This window comes from Pagrus major, chromosome 4 (genome assembly GCF_040436345.1).
Source record: "Pagrus major chromosome 4, Pma_NU_1.0".
In the NCBI taxonomy this organism is placed as follows: domain Eukaryota; kingdom Metazoa; phylum Chordata; class Actinopteri; order Spariformes; family Sparidae; genus Pagrus; species Pagrus major.
The window spans coordinates 22,332,727-22,349,254 of record NC_133218.1 but is presented as its reverse complement, the minus strand read 5'-3'; the positions used below and the strand labels follow the sequence as shown (position 1 = coordinate 22,349,254).

Genomic DNA, 16,528 nt, shown 5'->3' with positions numbered 1-16,528 from the left:
TAAGCTCCTATCATTAATTGTGTTTAGCGTTCCATTTAATTTAGTTTCTCTCACTAGTCACTGAAAACTCCATGACTGAAACAAAGGTGTACAGCTATCAACGATTACTTTGTTTCCTCTGGTACGCTGCAATCCATTATCCCCTCAAACTGTGACACATCCCCTGAGATGCTGCCGCCTTTCTCATCCACAGTGCAAATTTCAATATTATTTTGTAATCACATATAAACGCTAACTTGAGTTCTGTAGAGACATTATACAGTATAATGTTATGGAGGAATATAAAGCAACTCCTCTCTAATTATAAATATAATATATTATAATATCCAACAGCCTGTGTGTTTTCTCTAGCTATAGTGAGGAGATATGTCTTCTTCTTATGAATATAAAGTTCTGTAATCTTGTGTACTGACAGAGATGTGGACTCTGACTTAAGTCGACTCAAGTCACTGTTTTGATAACTTGAAACTTGACTTGACGGTAAATAAATGACTTGAGACTCGACTCTGATGGGAGGCCGTGTGGCTCAGTCGTCTTCTTTCACATATATTTCATATAATCTACTTGTATCAGATATTTTGTCATTGTAACCTGTTTACTGGTCTGTTCTGAACACACGACATCTACTGCATGCCTGTCCTAGGAAAGGGATGCCTCCTCTGTGGCTCTTGAGGTTTCTTTTTCTGGGGAGTTTTTCCTTACTTGAATCAAGGGTCATTCACTGTAGAGATTGTAAAGCTCACTGAGGCAATGTGATTGTGATTTTGGGCTATATAAATGAAATTGACATAATTTGACTTGACTTGGAAGTTAAAGACTCAGGACTTCACTTGACTTGAGACATGATGACTTGAATGACTTGTGTGTTTTCATTTTATGTTTTAAGTTTAGTTTTAATTTTTTTTCTTAGTCTAGCTAGTATTTCACTGTTTGAAAGTGACGGGGAGGAAATGTTTTTCTTATTGAAGAAGAAATAAGAAACAAAGTAGAAACAAATAAGCTTTTAGAAAGTTACTTGTTTTTTGTTCGATTACACTTATTTCACTGAATATCAATTCTAATACAAATTAAATTAATTGTCATTAAATTATTACTCGACAGGTATTAATACCTTGTCTTTTCTCTTTATAAAGATCTAAAACTGCAGGTGAGACTGCAGTATCTTGACTTGAGTCTGTGTACTGTACTGCAATATTATGCTTTCATATCTGGCTTTTGTTAGTAGTGTATTTTATTCCCCCCAGCCCTGTCTTATCTTCTCCCATCACCATCATACACAGTCTATTACAGTAGAAAACACATAACACTCTTCGACAGCAGTTGTGAAATACTGTGCAGTAAAACCGTAGAGTAAACACTGCTGTGCAGATGCTAAATCCATATGCTGCTTTTTTCATAAACACACACACTGGTTCAGATAAACAGATAGCTAACATAAACATGTTTACATCCCAAATGAAAGTGTACCGAGGGTAAATAAATGACTATATATTCAACAGTGAGGGTGAATCCCCTGAAGGACAGCAGCAAAAGTTCAGTACTATACAGGTACAGAACGAAACAAACAGAAAGTGGAGCCTCACTGCATCATCATGCAGCAAAGGGAGGGGGAGCCAAACTGAGCAGGGTGGAAAGATTTATGAGTTGACATTTGCAAAAAGTTCAGAGGGTGTATTGAACAGGAATAACACTGAGCGATTCTGCACACACGAACAGCATGACATCAAGTATAAACAATACATAAAACCATCATGTACTAGTGTGAAAACAGCTCGTGATCACGTATGCACGAGCACACACACACACACACATGCAGGCTTGTTCCTGATAAAACCTCAGAGTTTGCTGAGCTGCACTGGGCCACATACAGCACTGCACCAGCATCCCCTGTTAATTAGGAACCTGCATTCTTTGAGGCTTTTGTTTTAGCCGCATTACTTCTGAACTATTTGTCACGGAATTTGCAGCATCCCCGGTAAGTGTACACTGCAGCACAGTAGGGCTATTTGTTTGTAGAAAACTAGCTTCCATCAACGTTTGTGACAATATTGTCCCAGAGGGGAAAATGAACTCCTGCTGCAGAAGAGCTGTAGCACACTGCCGTCTACAGTAGATTGTGCGCTGGGGAAACAGCTTTGCTGTCAGAGCCAGTGAGATGTAGTTACTTGAATTTAGTGTCACAAATATGATTCTGTGTAGTGACTCGACATAAATCATAGATTGTAATAAATCATTCAAGATAAAAACAAAACCACCTCGATGTGCTCTCTGCTTCTTTTTGAAAAGATGACATTGATTTGAGTGCAGTAAATCTTTGACTGAATAATTTACAATCACAGCAGTTCTAATCAATAACTAGTCAAAAACATTTTAAGGGTACAGTAGGCACAGTAATACCAAGTTATTACTTATCTCAACCTCAATCTAATAGGATGCTTATTTGTTAATGATAAAAATACATTGAAAGGAAACCAATAGCAGATTTTGAAGTTATTAAGGTCATTTAGCTTCAAATTCATTAAGTAACTGACTTTATCATGATCAAGTGTGATCATTATAAAGCTATTCATTTATACCATACAAAAAGCTACTTAGGTTTCACCCTAGTTTATTACTGCTGATTGTTTTAAAGCAGTTGCTTGTTTCTTTTATGTGCACATTTTATGTTATTTGTTGTGTTCGTTATTTGTTTCTTTATGTGGGACTTTTTATGCTGCTGTCTTAGCCAGGACTCTCTTGTAAAAGAGATTCTGAATCCCAATGCGAATATTCCTGTTAAAATAAAGGTACCAAAATGAAAATAAATAATATATGAAATTATAATATATATACTTATTTTACTCCAATTTCTTATAAAACAGCAACCACTGGAGACTAAGTAGCCTCATACAGCAAAAGAAAACAAAAAACAGTGAGGCACAAGTCTTTTTTTGTAAATATTTGTTCATTGGGAGCAAAGACTGACACTGCCTCACACCATCAGCATGTTACAGGGCCCCATAACACTAACCATCAGGTCATATAGAGTTCCAGCTTCCATTAGGCCAGATAAAGACAAGAAAGAATGACTGGCATCTCAATGTACAGTGATTACGTAGAGGCAGAAGTAATATCACAATGCCAACAAGACCGATCCTAGCTGAGAAAAGAGGTGGCTGTTATGGCTTGAAAATACCAGTTTTTCTTGTTGATGTAAAGTAGGCAAACATAATAGTGAATGGTGAGTGACCTAAGAATAGAACAGCAACCTGGTTTTGATTTCAGCCAAAGCTTCTTCTAGAAACAGCAGCACTGCAGCTCAAATCAGGTCTCTCAATGCTGCAACAACTGGAGCCCTGGCATGCCATACCAGGTTTTTTCAGCAAAAAACAAGAGGCTCAGAGTAATCCCTGTCCAACACAAGGGCTCAGTCTTGGCAGCAGGGGCAGCAGGGGCACGGCTCTGTGGTTTGAACACCTCTCCCTCTCTTTCTCACACCAATAGAAACACACAAAGGCTCCAATCTGCTCCATAACACACATCAAAGACAGGGATCACACCATCCAAAAGAAAACTCTCCAAACTCTACCAGCCCAGATCTCTCTGCTTCTGTTTCCTGCTCACTCTGCTCTGCTGTATCATGCACACAGTGGAAACAGTCTCACCTGCTGTGAGAATCATCGTGAATCAGCTGCTAGACTCGCTGTGGTGCTGCAGGTCATGGAAATCCTCTCAGAATAGTCAGGGCAGGTGGGAAGATGCGGAGAGGGTGTCTGGCGTCCGCACAGAGCAGAGTAAAGTGGAGAAATCAGGATGAGAGCAGGAGGGGGAGCTCTCTATCTCCGCTTTCTCCCGCTCGAGCGTGCTGTCTGAGAGTTTCACCCCACACTTGCTGAATGGATGGTAGAGATGTAACTCCCTCCCATCAGGGGAATACCTCAGTCCCTTATCAGATCCTCCTCCCTTTTCCATTTTCTACATCACTCTATCCACCTCTCGCTCCCTCCTTCCCAGAATGGAATTGGCTTTTTTTTCCTTTCAAGGAAATACTAAGTTGTGTAGCTACTGTTCAATCAGAAAGGTCTTTTTTACTCAGTTCAATTATCAATTATTTGTGTCACACAGGTTTACCACTGCTACCCTCTGAGTGGCAGCATTGCAGCTAAAGTAATAAAGCCAATCATTCACATCAGCTTTCTGCTGTGCCTTCTTACTATACAAACGCCACACAACATTGATGATAAACACAAGACAAACAGCGTGTTGAGTATTTAAACCAGAATCCAGAAATATATTGAAACATGTAAAACAGATAACTTCTCGACCTTCTCGGGCCCCTTCAAGGTCACCTCAGGTTCATCGGTGTCTACTTTTTTAAGCACTGGTTTAACAGTAACATTGACCTCCAACCTTCGCTAAGAGGGAATTGAAACTAATCCTGAGGAATGCAGCCTAGAGGAGCAGGTGGTACCAACTTACTGTTAGGCCTGCGGTAAATATTGTATCAGATAGACAGCAAGGATTAGGAAGCTGAAGAGCATCTACTGTAGAGGGTTGAGTTTGCTGTTTTATCCACACACTTTTTATTTAGAGGCATTTTAATTCCATGACACCTCTCTTTAATTTAAATACATTCAGACGATGTGATTGAATTAAGTTCCAACCCACAGAGACGTACAGAAACAAGAGCTCTCATGGCAAGCGATAATCTTCGCTGCTGTGAACATGAGAAAGAAGAGCCTCTTGTTTTCCTCCATGTAACCTTAGTAATAAGCATCGCAGCGACAATGTGGTGTCTGAAAACTCAAGGAGGAGGATGAATCATGAGGGTCTGAGAGTCGGCCAGTGAGAGCACCTGTTACTCCTCTGCAACTGAACATGAGATTAAGATTCTATCTACATTGCGGCAGCAGTGTTTCTTTTCCCGCGGGCCGCTGTTTCTCTCAGTCATGCCATTTTTATACACAGTTTTCTTAGCTTAGCTTCCTTGGCTAGTCGGTCAATGTTGTTTTATGCATATGAGGCTGAACAAAGCTAAGTTATGGACATGTGGTGCAGAGACAAGTTGAAGATTCATGTCAGAGCAATGGTGGGACACAGTGGCGGCTACAGTGGTGAGCTAATACGCAACTGCTGCCTTACGACAACACTGAGGGGACATGCTGCCTCAAATTCGTAAACGATGTCATTGTCCATCACAATGTTTCACTGTAGAAATTGTCAAATTGCAAATTATACACATTGCGATTTCACATTGAACTGATGTAATAGAATTAGATGTAACATGTATTAATATTTTAGTCTACAATGTGAATTCAATAAAAATCATTTATTAGCCTTTTAAAAAAATATTTTCAATGACAGATCATATTTTTATTCAACATTTAACAAAAAAATATACAAAAAATATCGATTGGCACATTTAATGATATATTATGATAAATAATGTGGGAATGTTGAAATGTAACAACTGATTTTATTTGACTACTTATTTTATTTGATTTTATTTGACTGCTTAAAACTACAATGGCACTCAGTAGAGCACATACCTCTGCCAAGACACACCAGCCCCCTTAAATTCAATGAAGCCTAATGCAATATCAAACAAAGCCAATTTAAATCAACCAGATCTGCATTTTTAGTTGGATATACATCAAATTGTACTCACTCTTAGATACCAGCCACCTGAATATGCCTGATATTATCTCAAGACCCATGAATTAATCCCTGAGAAATAACAACAACAAAAAAATTGTCTGCAACGTTACAAAAATGAGAAAACTCCTGGAACCGTCCCTTTATCCAGATCCATCCTGTCTAAGTTTGTGAAAATCTGTTCAGTAGTTTTTGTGTTATTCTCTTGACAATCCAAACAACCAACCAACCAACAGACAGGGGCAAAAACATCACATTCTCGGTGGAGGTAATTGTTCGATAGTCACACTCAAAGCTGTACAATATAGAATAAGCTATATATTATGCAATAAACTTTGTTTTAAAAAATTGATATTAGAAAAGGCAATAATATCTTATTTTCCACATAAAGAACATTTCATATGTCAGATTTCTGTGACATTAATGTGACACGAAGACAACTTTTCTATCCTGCACAACCCTATTTAAAAGAAACATGAAGGTCCATGCTGAGTTGATGATAAGGCATCCACTGACTGTTTTAGTGTGCAGCTGAACACAAACTCATCTCTTAAACCAGCGTAGTGTAATGAATGTCATATACTGTAGTCGCCTTACATTGTATCTCTGAGTGAAGTGAAACGCAAAATCAATGTTGTGCAGCTAATCACCAGAGAACACACAACGGGAATCATTTGTTTCGAGCTGGACTGCTGACTTCATTCTCGGACCAATTCAATTAGCTGTAACAAATGCATCATTAATATCAGCAAACTGTTAGCGAGCAGATGACATGTGTCTCCAGATTTCAAAGAATAAGACAAAGCTAATCAAAGAGGAGCTGCAGATATAACCACGTGAGGTCAAATGAGGTGCCATGAACCTTTACTGAACTCTGTAAAAAACATTTCTGTGTGTACAACACCCCACCCAGGCAGAGTGGATGTGAGACAGGATGTGACATCATGGGAGAGAGATATCATGAACCTCCAGAAACATCCTGTAGCATCCCAGCGCCTAGCAGGCAAAATTAATTAAGCTTAAATAGGAGTGGTTTGTGTGCAGTATCTAGACACAGGGAGCCATTAGGAAGATAAGCATTCTGCAGCAGGATTTGCACATGTTGACTGACCTTTATCAGTTTCATAGCAGAGCACTGCAGCAGCAGCCTCGCTCAACTTCACTCCCCTGACATTTGCGGAGGAATCATCCAGGCAGTCTCTACTGAGAGTTACTGGGAGATTCCACAAATGAGGGAATCCAACCAAGCACACACTGACTGACTGGCCTTTCCCTGTCATTGCACTCATTGACTACTATCACCATCATCATCTTCATTGTTTATAACTGCAGAAACCCCACGCTGAGTTGACAGTATGAGACACTTAATACAACCGCACTAGAGAGCAGTTGTGCCTCTCTACACACGCATGTACAGTAGTTTAAAATAGCATCAATGAAAAACCCTCCTCCTCCTGAGCTTTGCTTTTATGGAGCCGGTAGCCATCCAGCAAACCACTCGAGCAGCACTGGGCAAAGAGCAGTAAAGACAAGCTCTAACAGGCCCAATGGAGAGCAGAAACAGGTGCAAGGACTTGCCAGGGTCTGTAACCCTGTCAAACAGAGGGTTTGGCAGAAATTGAAAGAGCCATCACCTTATTAACATTCAACACACACTCTGGTCTGACACAGCACATTTCACTGCAGTCACAATAGTCCTTTAGGCCATGTTGCTCCAAAGCATAAGCAAGGCAACAGCTAATTGTATTGCAGTGAATGCGAGAAAGGCCTCTGTTGGGCCAATAATAAAGAATTAAGACCCAAGGAAACACTACTCTCTGTGCACAGAAACTAAATCTGAAAAAGAACCATTGCTCTGAATAAAAATGTTGATTACCTGGATCCTCGTCCGGGAACTAAAACCTTTTGCCAAAAATAGATGTTGCACATCAGTTACATCTCATTTCATGCCTGCTTAACTGGTAATGATATTTTTCAAACTCTAAGGGGAGAGCAAAAAAAAGACTACTATAATGGTGGATTGAAGGTAAAGGTAGCTCCAAAACTACATACTGCTGCTCACTATACTCTTTGCTGTAGATATCGTTGGCTGTTAGCCCTGGAGTTAGGTGGCCCTATTAGCTGACAGGAATCTTCTCGCATCGCAACCCTGGATGATGGGGGGAGTCACCCCCAGTAACATAAGCTTGTCTTAGTTGGGAAAAAGAGAACATGAAGACAGTTGTTGTTATTTTGTTTTATTTTAGTAAGGAAAATAGGTGTAAAACTTATTAGTTAACTTTACTTATTAGACTAAATAGACTATTGTCTCTTGATGTACAAAGTGGTATAACATGACAGGATCGTTCAGGGCTAACTGATTAGCATGCTAACTTCAGTAGACATCTCAGTAACACAGCACATAGGTGTTTTTGAAAATAATGTCAACACTGTTATTTCTTCACATTCTGCTGACGTTTATTTCTTTGAATGTTTTAAACTGAGATTCTAGCCAAATCCCCCTTTAACTTCTGTGCGCAAACACAGGCTTCACAAAGAGCCAGAAAGCCACATTCATATCCTGTACACAAAAAGCTTTGCTATTCGTGGCCTTTTTAAAGCCTGCTATGACCTGAAACTGTTCCAGTAACTGCCTTCAGCAGAGAGAAAATGGCCTTAGCGAGACATGGATACCTACAGGACTGTGAGCACATCAGCACTTCCTTTGCTCCATTGGCACAAATTTAAGCTGACTGATAAATATTTATAAAGGGTGATTTGAAGCAACTCATCAAAGAAATTGTGGTTTTATAATGCCTCCAACCACGACAATAAAAATTGACTTCCAAAAGCATTAATCTTCAGGGATCAGTAGCGACAGGGATGTGCTGCGACAAAAGAAAAAAGTTAGGAAGTTTTCTGGAGCGAGCATTGCTCTGGGGAATAAATCAATGAAGGGTCCCTGCAGCTTTAAGTCAATATTTAATACCACAGATTTATCCTGCACCTCACTTGCTGAATAATGATGACCTAGAGCCACCAGGAGTCCTCTTTATTTCATCTCTTCATCTGCTAACAAGAACTGTCTGAATCTTAAGTGTGTGAGTGTGTGTTATGGAGAATGTGAGGAAAAACATGTTGATACTGTTTTGAATTTTAGGTCATTTTCAAGGACAACTTCACTGGTTTTCAACCAAGGTGTTACTAAAATGAACATTTATTTTTTCATGTGCTTACATAACCTGTCATTAGATTTAAGTTAAAGAAACTATCTTGGGCAGCTTCTGTTTGCTGCTATGTCTGGCTACTACCAATGTGCGTTCATGTGGTGACGCAGAGAGGAGGGAGGGGATTGCTAACTGCAAAACGGGCAGGAAGTTAGCAGAAACCGCTTACAGCAGCTTTAAGGTGACCTGGGGAGAATTTCCAGCCGTGTTTGTGGTGACAAAACCGGAAGCCAGAAACAGGCCATGTCATGGCCATGTCAGCAAAGTGCGAACAGAACAAACCAGAAGTGGCCTTAACTGGCTCAGATCTGGCAAACAGGAGTGGACCGACCAGGTGCCATCATTCTACCCAGTATGTGGACCAAATGAACACGGTGGATATCTTTTTAAACACATGGTATTGAAAAAGTAGTGATACTTTTCGCAACCATAAAACAAAGCATGCTATATTAAAGTTTCATTACTTAATTTTGAACGACTTACTTTCTGAGGCCAAAGAGAAATAAAATCATAAAACCCAATACAAATCAGAGTATGTGGCCCATAGTGAATATCTACACACCAGACAAAGTGAGTGTAAGGGGTGAAAAGGAAGGGGGAGCGGGATACTCTTCTCTACTGCAGCGCTGCATCTGTAGTTTTGGGATAAATTTGATAAACATGATGTACAAGTATTTTATACATAAAAATCCTGTCTTGTGTAATTCTAAACATTGCAGCAGCAGCATACAGTAGCTGGTTTGAGAGTTCTGACATATGATCTTACTTGGTATATCTCTTCTTGGGGTACTTTCAAGCTACGGGAGGGAAGATTTTGCAAAGCAAATGATCTTTTACCAAGAAAAAAAACACACAATCAGCAAAAGCATCAAACCTCAACAGTGCAAAAGAGATGAGGGATAGTCTGCAAAGAGCATCAGGGTAGCTGTTAGTCTCAACTGTATCGTTTACTTGCATACGGATGTTATTAGTGGAGCTCAAGTAATATAACTCAAAGTAACTGATGTCATTTTCTGATAAACAGACCATCTTAAAATGTTTAATCAGTAAGATAAAGAGATGAGCTGACAGTAAACAAATCTTCTTCTCGCCAACTCTGAAACAAATGAAATGAGAATAGCCAATGTCTTTTCTCTCCTGTCACAGTCTTTCCCCCACTGTGATCAGCACATCAATAGTGAAGGTTCAAAGGCACTTTGCTTCGTTTCACACAAACACACACAAACACACACACACACAACACACACACACACACACTACATATACACACTACAGACACACCTCCACAGCACTGACTCAAGCTTTATCATCAAAGGTCTGAGCCAATCTCAGATCAGCTTAAGAACAACATGAGCCACTTTCCTCTGGAAATCACAGGTTAATAAAGTAACATGGTGACCTTTGACATCCATTCTCTGTGGCTGCAATGCATAGCTTTCAGCCACTGTAGGTAAGAAGGAGACGTAAATGTGCGATGGACAGAAAGGAATTTGACCATGAAAGATGAAGTAAAGGCAGGTCATCACAGTGTACACGACCACAAAGTGAAAACAACGTGTCAGCACCCAGCAGGACAACAGAAACAGCTGCACGTCCTCTGTGTCAGTGCACACTGGATCTATTAAGCTGCAGTACTGCTTTACACAAAGCAAAGCATGAGCGCTGTTACTGTGCTGTGCACAAAACAGACCCAATGCATGCGTGTCTCATCGGTTTAAAGGCTTACTTACTGGTGTAGCACTTTTTCAACAAATATGCTTGGCTGATGTAAGCATAATCGTGGTTTTAATGTCATCACACCAATTTACTTTCACAAGCGGTGATACCTAACAGGCTGTACTTACTGAAAATATGAGGCTGCAAATTGGATTTGACAGCAAAGACTTTGCTAATGGTAGATAGGAAATGATACTGGAAAAGTAGAGAGGGGGATCCAGGAGAAGTAGCACATCCAAATGAGGCATTTAAGGCAAAAAATATTATGTTAATCGTCAGTTGTTGCCAAGTGGTTACTGTAGATCTTTTGATACCTAAACAAGCATCAAATCAACCATTCTGCAGTCCCATAGAGGATGAGCATACATTTGTTGATGATGGCAATGGCAATTAGCTTGTGATGAAGAGGGTTTTGACAAAAAGGCAGTACAGGTGAAATGCTATAAAGTTATCTGTGTTTTGGGATTGTGAAGTTGGTATTAATTGCAATAATTTTGCCATGTTGAACCCAAAAGTTGAATTCCTCTGTTACCCTGGGGTGGCTTTGGCTCAGATGGTAGAGCAGACGGCCATTAATCTGGAAGTCAGTGGTTTGATCCCTGAACCCTGCAGTCGAAATGTCCTTTGGCAAGACACTGGACCCAATATTGCTCCCGGTGGCTGTTGATCGGTGTGTGTGAACAGTTATTGATCCTTGCATGGTAGCCTTTTGCCACTAGTGTATGAATGTGTGTGTGAATGGGTGAATGCAGCGCTTTGGCTGGGTGGAAAAATTCGCTATATAAATGCAGTCAATTTACCCTAGTGTCATTTGACCAATGCTCTGGTACTTGGGTGCCTGTGCTCATCATTCTATCCCACAGATAATTATAGATAATCCTACTTGTGGAGTACATAGAGTGTCAAATTGCTCAAAGAAATGTAATGCCTAACAATGTGTGCATTCCACCATTGAACCAAAGACTGTAACCTGTCTCCGCTATCTGACCTTTGCAGCAGATGAGCATCGGCAAGCAAGCTGCATCTATGTGAAGCTTTGGGGCTTATCCACTGGCACTTTGGCCACGCTGAGTCAAACCGAGCCGCGTTGATTTGCATTTACATCACTGCGCCGAGTTGCGCCCGTCCCGCCTCCGAGCAGTGATGTCTCAGGACTGTGGTCAACCCGTGATGACCCCCTTCTCTTCCTCAAACGAGCCTGTGTTGCAAGTCTCAAATCATGTCCTGAAAGAAAGATGTTTTAGTTTATCTCCAGTGTCCCTATTCACGCGAGATATCTGCTGTATTTTATTGTTTCATCATGTCCGCTTTAAGCTGTTTCAGGAGTTGTCTTAAGTCACTGCTGGTGAAAACCCAATATTTCCTTATTTTGCTGCTTCAAAATAAAAGCTTTTAAATAGCTAAATAATGGAGGAACTTTATTGTTTTTAGGAATAAAACATGCTTCACCGAATCAATGGAGCTCTGTTGGTGCCTTTTTTTCATAGTGCTGCAGAGAGGAAAAGTGTTTACAGCTGCTCCTCTGACCATTACACAAGTCAAGCACGTCATCAGTTAAAGAGATACCTTCAAGCAGGTAGACCTGTTGTAAGGGCAATGTAAATCCCTGTCGTGTTGGGCCGACGTGCTGAGTCAAACCGAGTAGAGCCAGGCCGGCAGATGTAATGTAAAAACGCCACAAGTCGATTTAGTAGTCAGTCCAGGGAAGCAGATTGAGGTCTGGGGCCAAGCAAATTACTTCAGGTCAGGTAAAAGGTAGCCAGTTCTGACGAAGGACATCGTCTGACTCTGTCTCTCGAATGGATAAACAGACTGAGGGAACCTGACGAGAATGATGCACAGAAAGCAACTGCCAGCCGGCACAGCGGGCTGGATGATCAGCAGTGGTCCCTAATTAGAATGAATGTAATCAAATACATGTAATTATGTTCCATCTCTCAACCCAGAATAATTTCATTCCTTTTCTTTCCCACGCTGACTCAGATCTTCTCCTACTGACATTGTAGAAGATTTCCAGAATGTAATTTAATGTGTTAAATGATGCTGTTATCTTCCTCAATCAGCCAGTCAGATGGACTGAAATGCAGTCTTCATCTGCCAATCTAATGAGGTCTGCTATACACAGAGACAAACACAATTAAAAAAAAAAAAATGACCCTTTCAAATCAAACAACCTGAGACTGCACACTTTCGCTTGTGGCTGCTGAACTAAAGCATCTGCTTAAGTGTCCAACCCATCACTTTGCTGTGCAATGTAGGACAGAAGGGGATGTGAAGTGTGGGGGAATGTTAAAGCTGAAAATCTCAGGCAGGAGATAGACCGAGGGCTCGGGAACTGCAAGCTCCAAGTAGGAAAGACCACTGAGAATGGTGTGATAGTTCTGTTATCTGAAGCTAAACAAAACAAAACCACCTTACTGTACAGTAATAACAGTGCACAACTGAATCTGGAAGCATTTAAAATATTGTCAGATAAAGTCTCTTTTGCAGGCAACAATATGACTTATATCTAAAAACAGGGAGAAAACATACCAATAAAGACCAGTCTTGTAGTGTGAAATGAAGGTAAATAGTGTAAGTTTCATTACAAGAGAAGAAGAGACTTTAAGTAGTTAATCATTTGAATTTGACCAACTCACCCTTGAAACCCTTCAGGGAGCTCCACCCATGTGTAGGAGGCTTAACTCGCTAAATGATCACCGCACTGTCAGCAGAATAAAAATTAAAAATATTAGAGAACTTGAGGTTCTGAACGATAACAAAGACATAATCAGACAAGATAAAGAGATCCGTCCACTCCTTCTACTCAACCATCTGGGTAACTTATGAGCCAAGGCAGTGGAAACAGCAACAGAAAGATCTAATTCATCCCAGATCAGAGACATCCTGTACACACCCAATATTTCCATTTGATTCTTACCAAAATATCACAGCACCGCAGTGTTCAAGAGCAGCAGAGCACTATAAGACTGATTGAGACTGCCCATTAACTGGAAAAAAGAAGATCAAGTCAACATTGTCAGATTTTGTTGGGCTCTGATGTTTGCCACCACATGTTACATGATGTTATGAGGTGAGATTAAGTTTTGTCACACAGCAATCCTACCAATTCCCCACCATCATGATGTCCATATCTACTCTGGGAAATCATGGGACATCCACTCACAATCTATGTTTACAGTAAGACAGTTTATTGAACATTCACGTGAACATTTACACATGCGTTTACAGAGCCGGCTTTTCAGCTCATCCTATCAGATTAAATATGTTTCTCAACCATTTCTCTGATGAGTGCCACAGCAAAATTAGAAGAGAGGACAGAGGAGATTTCAGGGATAAAATCCTCCATCACACTTGAGCTGCATTTGTCATTGATATTCATACAAAGACACACTCACAAAGAGAACTTTCACACCATCCCCCTGTGATAACACTGATTCTGCATTCCTTACTGAGATGGCCCATCAGTGCACAGCCTCTTAGCTATCTTCCTACAAGATGTGCGTGTACATCCATGTGAAGTGCCTACTTATGCCGCTATTAAGGACTTTGAGAGAATTGATTGAGGCAGCTTTTCGTGTAGCACAGATGTCAGTCGGAGATGACACCTTTAGGATGAAACAATAAATCACTCACAGCTGTCATTTAAAAAGTAAAACAAGGCGAGAATGCAGAGTTGCGAAAACAAAAGTGAAGACACTAACAGTCAGCTGTTTTTTCTGATCAAAACAAAAAATCCTTCTATTCACTTGTCATTGGGCCATTTAACAAAAAACAGACAAAAAGAAGGACCCTCTCCTCTAAGCATTGTGCAGCAGAATGGCCTACATGCTGTATATACTAAGCTAGTATGTTCACTAGACTAAGCATCAATACCTTAGCCCCGGCACCTTCCACATGTAGTCCTGTCAATCTTTAACAGATATGGCACGTGGAGAACGTATATTAAAACAAAGGTGGCCTACCGGCAAGTTCTCAGTGCAAGTCCCATGCAGCAGCAGTCATCATTTACCAGACTAACTCCAAGCATTTTCCTTGTCGTCAAGCTCAAAAGAACTGTCTGCTCCCTGATCTGCAGCATGACTCGGTCTGATTCAGCCAAATATCGGCGATCTGTCATACTACGTACACAAGAGACACACACACACACACAAACACACACACACACAAATTGCATATGTTCGTGGTCAGATTATCCGTCTGATCTCTGATCTCTGATCCCCATAATCCCCCAACATCAAAAATAAATCAAACCTCACATAAAAACCTCAAATTATAACGGAACAGCATGACAAAAATAGGCCATGAATCTTTTTAGATGGCTACTCTAAATATGTCTGAACAAGAAACCGTCTGACTAGGTCAGAGACAGAAACTCCACCTTTTTACCTTGTGCTGTTATTAAACGGTAACTCCACCAATTTTCCACATTAAAGTGCGTTTACAGGTCTTGGGGAGTACTACTGCATATGTGAAAAAGTAGTATGAAGCCTTTTGTGGCTCCAGAGGAAGCTGCATTTAATCTAAACAATTGCCTCCAGTGATGTCACTCACTGGCTACATTGTGGGTAATGTAGCCGGTAGGCTTTGAAAAGGAAAACAAATGTGTGGAATAAAAAAGGTGATATCTCTGGTTCTTATGTATTGATTTTGATCTGTTTTGATACTGTCCATAATGAGTTCAACACTGTTACAGGAGTGTAATGTTAGACCTGTGGTCTGCTTTTCAAAACCCAGAGCCTACATTACCCACAATGCGACTTACTCACTGAGTGAAATGACTGGAGGAAATTTATCAGATTACGTTGTAAATTACTCTTTTTAATCCAGTGCTGTATCTGAGTGACTTCCACTTCCAGTGACTGGGTGGGTCACTGGCTGAATACCGTTGATGACATCACGTTTGTGAGTTTAATGGTACAAGGAGATGTAAAATCTAATTATGGCACCTTATCCTGTTATTAGTGGATCAATATTAGCACTTTTTGCAAATCATTAAGATGTTCTTTGGATAAGACCTTTGTAAAAGATGGATTTTCTAGTAATTAAACAATAACTTGCTCAATCACAACTCTTCTCATCTATCGCTTCTCTAAATATAAAAAAAAATGATATTATACCTGGATAAATTAATATGATAATAAATAGGTGACGTCCATCTCAATGCCTGGTAGTGTGCTAAGATACAGCGTTTTCACACTGTCATCCCTTTTAGCATGGGGTCTTTATAATGGACAGAAACAAAACAGGACAGACGTAGTTGATTTTGGTTGTATCCTTAAGGATTACATTATCTGAACCAGGGTAATCCCTGGTTTTCCAATACCATTTCATGAAAGCCATGTCACATGCCAGTGCTTTTGTCCAAAGCAGAGGGGCAGATAAACAGCCACTGGATCCTCCAACAATCGGATTCAGCTAACCCTCATGCTGTGAAACATGTCTAAATCCCTTACACAATCATGTCAGAGGCATTATTATGTCATTCCACCACTAAATACCCTCCTCCCACCTCCAAACCTGGTCCGCCATACAAGCAGGCACACATACACATAGAAAACAATAGTTTGTTTAAACATTTAAAAGCTTTTGTCAGTAAGATGACAGTGGAAGAATGTATAATTCTTTTTCCAGCTGTAGATAAGATATAAGGATACACATTTATCATATTGCTCAGACCCTTGATGGCATTATTCCTCTTGATTTGAAACAGTTATAAATGATAAAGTCATCACATTTAGACAAACATACAGATGCTACAGTATGAGAGAAATTTGATTAGTCTGGTAAATTTTGCTGCAGAGAATCTTGGCCCTGAGGGTGTCCGAGCTCTTATAGCGCAGCACACTTTACTGCAGCAGGCATGTCTTTACAACAGTGTTTGCATCAGTGTGTACAGTGTACAAAGACATTTCTGACTTCTCATACGGCAGATTCCCTCTCCTCAGCTCACAATCAACTCTTCGAGAACA

At 40.3% G+C, this 16,528-nt stretch overlaps 1 protein-coding gene across 1 annotated transcript in view; it reads right to left on the bottom strand.

Moving 5' to 3' along the window:
- The window catches only part of plekha7b (pleckstrin homology domain containing, family A member 7b), an 81,840-nt gene that overhangs the window by 42,657 nt on the left and 22,655 nt on the right, over window positions 1-16,528 (bottom strand). The window lies entirely within an intron of this gene.